Raw genomic sequence first — 9,624 nt, forward strand, 5'->3', positions numbered from 1 at the left:
AATTTTCATGCAGTAATTTTCTTTCTCTCTCTCTCTCTCTCTAAAATTGTCTCCTCTACCTTCTCTCTTAATTTTTGGTCTCGATTCTGGCTGGTTTGACGATCGAAAGCCACCACGTTACTCCTGAGAAGATTCTCTTCAAATCTGTTAGAGTAGATAATTGGTTAGGCCAACTTGGGCACCATCCCAAAGTCTGGATAAGTTGGGTATCTTAAATTTTATAGGGTATTTGGTATTTCTAGATTGAGGAAATGTAGTAGATGAAATAATACTAAAGTTTTGTTGGGGGAAATGTAAATTTCAGAGTGTTGAGTTGGGAACACCATGAGTGTAGATTTGGATTAAATAGAGGGCTTCTCAATAAGTCAGGTAAAGAGATTGAAAACTAAGGTGTAGTCCCAAGAGGGGTGGTGAATTGGGTTATTAAAATTTTTTTTTAAACCTTTTATGAATTCTTAACCTCTTTTAATTCTTTTAATGAATTCTTGACTTCTTGTTAATTTATTCAATAAACAACAAAAACTTAAGCCTTGATACAATTCACAACCACACAATTATTTAATCAATCAAGTAAACAACCAATCAACCACAATATGAGATTCAGCTTATATACAAGCTTCAGCTTTTGTTTGTTTGCAATCCTGTATATATGAAATTTATTCTTCAATGCAAACCATAACTCAAATTCCCAACAACTCAAAATTTAAATAAACTCTTAGTTAATTTATAATTGGGTGTTAACCAATCAACGTACTCCCTTTGAGGTTTCCGCAAAATATTGATTAACCAACATACTCTCTTTCAGTTTTCGCAATCCAAAATCAAAACTAAACTTAAGTTTACTTAATTTTCAAATTACGTAGTATATATGATTAAGAAATTAAATCATTCACGCAGTTTATATGTGCTGAAAATAAAGAGAGTAAGGGAAAGAGAGTGACTGTGATGACCCAAAAATATATATACGATTAAAGCAATAATAATAATAATAATAATAATAAAAAAATAACAAAAATGCTCATTAAGTTAATATCAATACAGAAGTGCTCTTATGTAGGATCATTGATTCTATGTTTAATGCCTAAGAAAGACCTTATCTTAACGAGTGCTCAGAGATCATTGCGGCTTAATCGCTCCCTGGAGGTCGGTTTAGTCAAAATGGAATTTCATAAGATAAACAGCATAGACACTTTTTGTACACATAAATAAGTACATATACATAAAATATTGTTTTGACAGACATAGTTTGTAGAAATACATAGTAAAATAATAATAATATATGTATCCTATGTGGGACCCACAAGACTGTGTAGGGCCCACATGAGTCTCAAAGTCGTGTAGGGTGTAACTCCCCGACCCCGAGGGGTCTGGGATATTAACTTTTTACTATTGATTTATAGCGGAAGCAAAATAAACTCAATTTTTATTACACCAGAGCGCTAATTATTCATATTATAATCATTTATTTCAAAAGAAGAAAAATTACACAAGCATAAATATCTGACATCATACTAATATTTCTAAACAAATCTTTATTTTTTTATCCCCACCCGCATGCTTGCTAAGCTTGATTTCCAACATGCTCTTCAGAGTTATCTGAAATAAAAATATGATTGGAGTGAGACGACGCTCAGTAAGTAAATAAGATTATTATTAGTGTGTGGCCAAAATGAGTTTTTTTTAAAAAATTTCATAAAATAATATTTATTATTATAACTTCAAAATTGTCTCTAGAATAAATATAAATTTAAAAATTTCTGCATAAAACTTTTACCATCAACTATAACAGTAAAATTTTATAATCATATGCTATAACTGTTAAATTAAACTTTTAACTTTAAAACTGTATAAATATTTAATGATAAATATACATATACTTTTCCTTATACGTTTTCTTTAAATCGACATTTAATCACTAGAATGATCCTTTTCATGTAAACTTACACTTTTCCTTCAAATCATCAGTAACTTTGTATACGTAATTAACTATGTATAAACATATATTGTAAAAACCACCCTTAGGCCTATTTATCGTAAGTCATGTTTACCCCCATGACTGGGTTGTGCGGTCCGAAGATTGGACTTAGTTGGCTGGCCAACCAAATTAAATCAACGTACGTAAACTTTAAGTGAGATTTTCTTTATTAAGTCCTGGTCCGGAACCAGGTGTGCACTTAGGAGAAATCCACTAACATAAATAACCACTCTGTAAACAGTGTAGGTGCATTCTGATTCGTATAAACTTTAAGCTGCGGTACCGAACATCTGTAACTTTGAACTTTCGTTGCCATAAAGGGTTTTAAAATCATCTTATTATAATTTATGTAATTTAAAATAATATCATGAAAATCTTATCTTTACTCATATTTTCATAAAAAAGGTAACGTAAAAATAAACTCATGCCACACAATTTTTGTGTTAAAAATATATATAATTTTATTTTTGAATAGAAATAAATGCTGAAAATTTACGTGAGGGGATTAGAACATTTCTTAACCCAAAAATAGATACAAGTATATTAAAGATAGAACTGGTATAATTAAATATGCGTAAAAATAAACTCATAGAAATTTTGTGGAACTAATTAACATAATTGAAATTTACTTATAAAATAAACTCGGGTATGAATTTTAAATAAAAAAAAAACTAACATAATCAAAATTTACTTACCTTCTTCCTTACGAACACTGTAACTATCCCTAAGAAATGAGATCGGAAAGAGTGGGTGATTGAGAACTTATTCAAAAATTCTCTCTCCACCACAAATTCTTTCACTCACTAATCCTTCTCTTCCTTGGAAAATTGTTGTGAAAAATGAAGGTTGAGAGCTCTCTATTTATAGAAAAAATTTTGGGGAAGAAATGAAATTTATAAAAGTGTGAGGAGATGAGTGAAATTATAATTTTTTAAAAATTAAAGAATGGGCAAGGGATGTGCAAGGTATGGATTGAGTATGGGATGGGGATGGAGGCCATGTGGGAGTGCTTGCCACCATTCCCATTAAATAAATTTTTAATTAACTACTTACCTAATTAATTAATTAATTAGTTAATTAATTATTTTATTATTTTTCTTAATCATTATTATTATCATTGTTATTATTTTTAAACTATTTTTAGTATTTATTTATTTTATTATTTATTTTTAAATAAGAATTAAATTTAAAATTTGAAAACTCATGTGGGCCCCACATGGTCTTGTGGGCCCCACACAACTTCGAGACTCGAATAGATCTACGTAACTCGAATAACTCTTATATGATTTTATGCATCCTACATACCTTTGAGACTCGTGTAAACCTCCATACGGCTTCGGGATTTATGTGGGCCCCACACAGTCTTGTGGGCCCCTCATAGGATACCTATATTATTATTATTTTATTATATATTTCTACAAATTATATCAGTTAAAACATTATTTTATGTACTTATTTACGTATATAAACAGTATCTTGTGACTTCGGGACTCATGTGGACCCTACATAGTCTTGTGGGCCCCACATATAATACCTATATTATTATCATTTTATTATATATTTCTACAAATTATGTCTGTCAAAACACTATTTTATGTATATATACTTATTTACGTGTACAAACAGTGTCTATCTTGTTTATCCTATGAAATTCCATTTTGACCAGGCCGACCTCTAGGGAGCGACTGAACCACAATGGTCTCTGAGCACTCGCTAAGACAAGGTCTTTCTTAGGCATCAAACATGGAATTAAGGATCCTATAGAAAAACACTTCTATATTGATATTAACTTAATAACCATTTTTATTATTTTATTATTATTGTACTTTAATTATAGATATATTTTTGGGTCATCACATGGGGTCCACATGAATCCCGAAGCTATGTAGGGCTCATAAAATCGTGTGAGGACTAATGGAGTTACGCAGGACATACTTGGGTCTCGAAGTTGTGTGGGGCCCACAAAGCCATGTGGGGCCACATGAGTTTTCAAAATTCGAATTTAATTCTTTTTAAAAAAAAATACTAAAATATAGTTAAAAAATAATAACAATGATAATAATAATAATAATGAATTAAAAAAATTAATTAATTAATTAATTAAAAATTAATTAAATGAGAGTGGTAGCAAACGCTCCCATATGACCTCCATCCCTATCTCATACCTAACTTATGCCTAACTCATCCCATGCCCATTCCTTAATTTTAAAAAATTATAATTTCACCCCTCTCCTCACACATTTACAAATTCAATTTTCTTCCCCAAAACTTTCCTATAAATAGGAAGCTCTCAACCTTCATTTTTCACAAAAAAATTTTAAAGGAAGTGAAGGATTAGTGAGTGAAAGAATTAGTGATGGAGGGAGAACTTTTGTTATAATTAAAATTCTCACTCACCCACTCTTTCTAATCTCATTTTTTTAAAGATATTCGTTGTGATCGTAGTACAAGATTAAGTAAGAGGTAAGTAAATTTGATTATGTTAGACTTTTATTAAAATTTATACCCAAGTTTATTTGTAAGTAAATTCAATTATGTTATATATTTTTTTTTTATTTTTTTACTCAAATTTATTTGTAAGTAAATTTTGATTATGCTAATTATTTTCATAAATTCTCTCAAATTTATTTTTATGCATGTTTAATTATACCAGTTTTATTTTTAATATACTTGCATTTATTTTTGAGTTAAGAAATATTCTAAACCTCTCGGGTATTTTACATTATTAATTTCTATTCATTAAAATATTTTTAACCCAAAAATTGTGTGGCGTGAGTTTATTTATACGTTACATATTTCACGAAAATATGGGTAAAGATTACATGAGTTAATTTTTTTATGTTGCGTATTTCATGAAAATATAAGTAAAAATGAGATTTTCATTATATTATTTTAATTATAGAAATTATATAATAAAAATGTTTTTAAAACCCCTTATGGTTCGGACCATATAGAAAATTACGAATGTTCGGAACCACAACTTAAAGTTTAAATGAATCATAGTGTAGTTACACTGTTTACAGAGTAGTTTTATATGGTAGTGAATTTCTTCTGAGTGCACACCTTAGTTGAATCAGGATTTAATAGGAAAAATCTCACTTAATGATGATGTACGTTGATTTAGTTTGGCCGGCCAGCTAGTTAAGTCCAGTCTTCGAATCGCACAACCCAGTTACAGGGGTAAACATGACTTACTATTAATAAGCCTAAGGGTGATTTTTACAGTACGTGTATATACATATTTAATTACGTATACAGAACTATAGATGAATTAAAAGAAAAGTATATGTTTATGTGAACGGGGACATTTTTGTGTCTAGATAATGATTTAATAAGGAAAAGTATATATACATGATTGAGTATTATAGTTATAGTTTTAAAAGTTAAAAAGTTCAGTTTAATAGTTATAATATATGATTATAAAATTTTACTGTTATAGATGATAGTAAAAGTTTTATACAAAATTTTTTAAATTTATATTTATTTTTAAAACAATTTTGAAGTTATAGTATTAAATGTTTGTTTCTTATGAAATTTTAAAAGCTCATTTTGGTTACACACTAATAATAATCTTATTTACTTACTTAGCGTCATCTCACCCTAATCATTATTTTACATTTCAGATTATTTTGAAGAGAATACTAGAAATCTGACGTAGCAAGTGCATGGACGAGAATAAAAAAAGCATAGTAGAATAAAAAAATTAGCATAATATAATTTAGAATATGTTTGTGTATTTTAGAATTTTAGAAATTTGCATTTTAATAGTTGAGACATATATTTGTAATAAAACTAATTAGTGCTCTAGTAATAAAAATAATTTAGATTTATTTGCGTCTGCTGAAAAATTTATATGTAGGAACCCACTCGAGTTCAAGTCCTTACAGTGACACAGATTTTTTATGAGGTTCGTCTTATCCCCAGCCTACGTCCTCGCCTTTGGCAAACCACCAAAGGATTCCACTATATCAGTTCCTTTTCCAGGCGGAACAACACTGTTACACACTCCTTCAATAGGTTAGAGCCCGCCTTTCCAAGTGATACCCCTCACTTGGTCACTCCTTCAATTAGGCTAGAGTGTGCCTCTCCAAACGATATCCTCTCGTTTGGTCCAACGATTCAAGCACCTGAACCGTCAATCAATCTACAAGACAAGATTCAAAAGAAGGTGTACAAGAGATGCTTTCAAAAGAGCTGATTAGCACAAATTCAATCTATATACTTCAAAGTAATTCAAATATGAAACTTAGATTGAAGCTCAAGAGAGTGTATCACCGAATAGTTCTTTCAATGATTGAAAGAATTCAGAATTTGTAGCATAAGATTGGTGATTTAGAATCAAGAAAGCCTCAGAAAATTTTTGTGCACCAAATGAGAGTGAGAGAGCCTTTGAGTGTTGAGAGCGATTGAGAGAGTATGAGAGTTGTAATTAATTCTTGGTGTATAAATTCATTGGTCTTGAGGGTATTTATAGATTTAGAAAAGTGTTTAACTTGATCCCCAAGTTTACTTGGAGTAGTGTCCAAGTTTTGAACAGGTTTGAGCCTCAAGCAACGTATTTTTAAAAAATATGTGCGTCATCAAATTTAAAATTTGCCGTGTGGCAGTAGCCTGAGAGCTTTTAGTCAGGCGCCTGTCAATAAATTACACAGTTAATGTTCATAGGCAGTAGGGTGGCAGTCGCCTGTTACCTTGTGGTCAGACCCCTATCACTGAAATTCCCTGTTTTAAAAAAATAGGCAGAAGGGTGACAGTAGCCTAATGAAACTTAGACAGACTTCTCAGTTTGCACCGTCAGGCACTTGTCAAGGTCCAGATAGTAGTTTGATGACCTTCTGTCTGTATATTTTAAAAACCTTTAAAGTGTCAGCCTATTGACAATATTCACTTAGGCTCCTGTCAAGAAAAAAATTCTAATTTTTAAAATATTTTTGTACTAACTCTCTTTGCTTCTCAATTCTTGGAATATTAATTTTTTTTTTTTGAAAAATATATTCCAAGGTTTAAAATAAGGTCTCTAAGTCTCTTTATACTTAATGAGCTTCAAAAAGAAATTTCATATATGAATCTACTTGAAGTACTTACAATATATGTCTTATTGACTCTCTTCATTTTTTGAACTCCTTGAAATCTTGAAATTACTACTTTGAGTTCTCTTTATTTCTGAACTTCAAATCTTTATTGCTTTAAGGTCTCTTTGGTTTTGAGCTTCATTGATCATTGAGCTTTCAATATTGATCACTTGAATTTTATATGAGCTTTCAAAAGATGTTTCTTGATCATATGAAGTATGCTAGGCTTCAATATCTATTTTACTTGAAATATCACAACTTTGAAGAATATTAAATATCCTTACTTTGTTATCATCAAAATTAAAAGTCATAAGCCTTATTTAGGCCAACAATCTCTCCCTTTTTTATGATGATAAATAAAGAGCAAAAAATAGAGTGAACCTTAAAAAGTTCCCCCTTGCAATAAGTATAAAACTAAACTTCAAAGTTTCATTATAGCAAAATTTCATATACTCCATGATTTCATTTATCATGCTCATCATCATCATTCAAGTTTAAATACTTTTCCCCCTTTTGATACATATATCATGTTCAAATTTTTCAATACCATGCTCATTTTTTGCTCAAAACTTCTCCCCATTTTGACATCAATCAAAAAGAGTAAGATATAACAAATAATTAAGTTTAAATAAAATCATATTTTGAGCATATAAATATCAAACATGCATATCAATCATATGAACACATTCAATTCATTATTTTTCAATATGACATGTGTAGTGTGCTTCAATAGTCAAATAGTCATGTATATTTCATATTTGTAATTCATATATGTATTGTAATATCTTTACTAGTAGCATTATCCTTCTTTGAAAATTTCATTAATTCATGATACCAATTAATTTTTGAATTTGTGATACCAATTAAAACATTAAAGAACAATATTAATTGAACATTTCATTAATTCATGATATCAATTGAAAAATTAGGAAAAAATCATAATATAAGCAATGAGTCATAATACTCCCCCCTGAATTTAATACATTCAGTTTTGATACCAATTATACTTTCTAAATTTATCATCCATGTTTCAAACATTTGATTCATATCATGTATGTGCTCATGGATACTAATATCAAATTCCAATATGATATCAATGTCACAACATATTCATGGATATAATTGTACTTGCCATGCTCAAATACCAATTTACATATTTATGGATACCAATATACTTTATAGATACTAATGCTAATGTCACATTATGCATAACTCATGAAAACTAAATTATTTAGATGCAAATTTATCCATTTATCCATGTGATCTATCATAAGCATCTATGGTCAAGAATTAATCAAGTCATCCAAATTCATGTTTCTAAATCATGCTTAATAGCTTTACGCTCAGAGTTTCAATATATAAGAAGCCACAAATTATCAATCATTTTCATGTCTTTGGAGATTTCAAGATATACACATGTAACATATAGCATATCAGCATAACATTTAAGGATTGAGCATATCATTATCATGTGTTTTGTACTACAATATTGCTTAATTTGTTCTCATTCTCAAATATCTTTTCTTAATTAAGAAAAAAAAAACTCAAGCAATAAGCTCAGATTTTCTTTGATTTCATATGAGTTCCCAAGCTTCATATATCTTAATACTTTTTAATTTAAGGCTTGCATGAATCATTTATTAATTGAGGCCAACAATTTTCATTTTTGTTTTTATTTGTTTCAATAAGCTTTTAAACTCTTCTTTGAGATTTTTCATTGATTTTAAACAAGACTTTTTATCTAGGTACCCCATATTTTCTTGGGTCCCGATGGTTTAATAAGGGATGTTTCTTTTATTCTCCAAACTTGTTTTTTTTCACACCTCTTCTCTTTAATGGATATTCAAACTTTATATGTTCCTTCTTTTTACATAGATAGCATGTGGTGTAAGTGTAAGCATTTGAAGAAATGCTAGCATAATTCTTAGAAGCTTTTGTAAAGTATCCCATTTAGAGATTTTTTTTTCTTTGTATCCTTAACCCCATTAAAATTTTGCCAAAATTTTGTGAGCCAATCATTTTGTCAAAAATTTCTTTTCCTTTTATGAAATTGTAAATAATTTTGACTTTATTCTCAATTTCTTTCTTAAATCCAATGCCTTCTTTATTTAGAGACATTCTTTGTGAGCCAATCATTTTGTCAAAATTTTCTTTTCCTTTTGTGAAATTGTAAATGATTTTGGCTTGATCCTCAATTTCTTTCTTAAGATCATAAATTTTTGAATTTTGTATATTTTTACCCTTCTCTTGATTTTGAGACATTTTTTTATTATTTTAGTCTCTAATTCTAAATAATATTGATCTTTCTCATTTTCCATAGAGGATTGGGATCTTAGATCTTCTAACTCTATTATCAACTTTTCATTCTTGCTTTCTAATCTCTTGATTTTCAAGTCTTTTTCTTTTTTAGTAAGATTTTTAAATTCTAACTCTTTTATCACAACTTCATTCTTATTTTCTATTTCTTGATTTTTGTTTTTTTTTCACTTACAGCAATCTTAATCGATTCCAACTCTTTCATCACTCCATCATTCTTGTTTTTCAAAGATGTGTATTGTTTAGTTATTTTGACTAACA

This window comes from Malania oleifera, chromosome 1 (genome assembly GCF_029873635.1).
Source record: "Malania oleifera isolate guangnan ecotype guangnan chromosome 1, ASM2987363v1, whole genome shotgun sequence".
Classification (NCBI taxonomy): Eukaryota; Viridiplantae; Streptophyta; class Magnoliopsida; order Santalales; family Ximeniaceae; genus Malania; species Malania oleifera.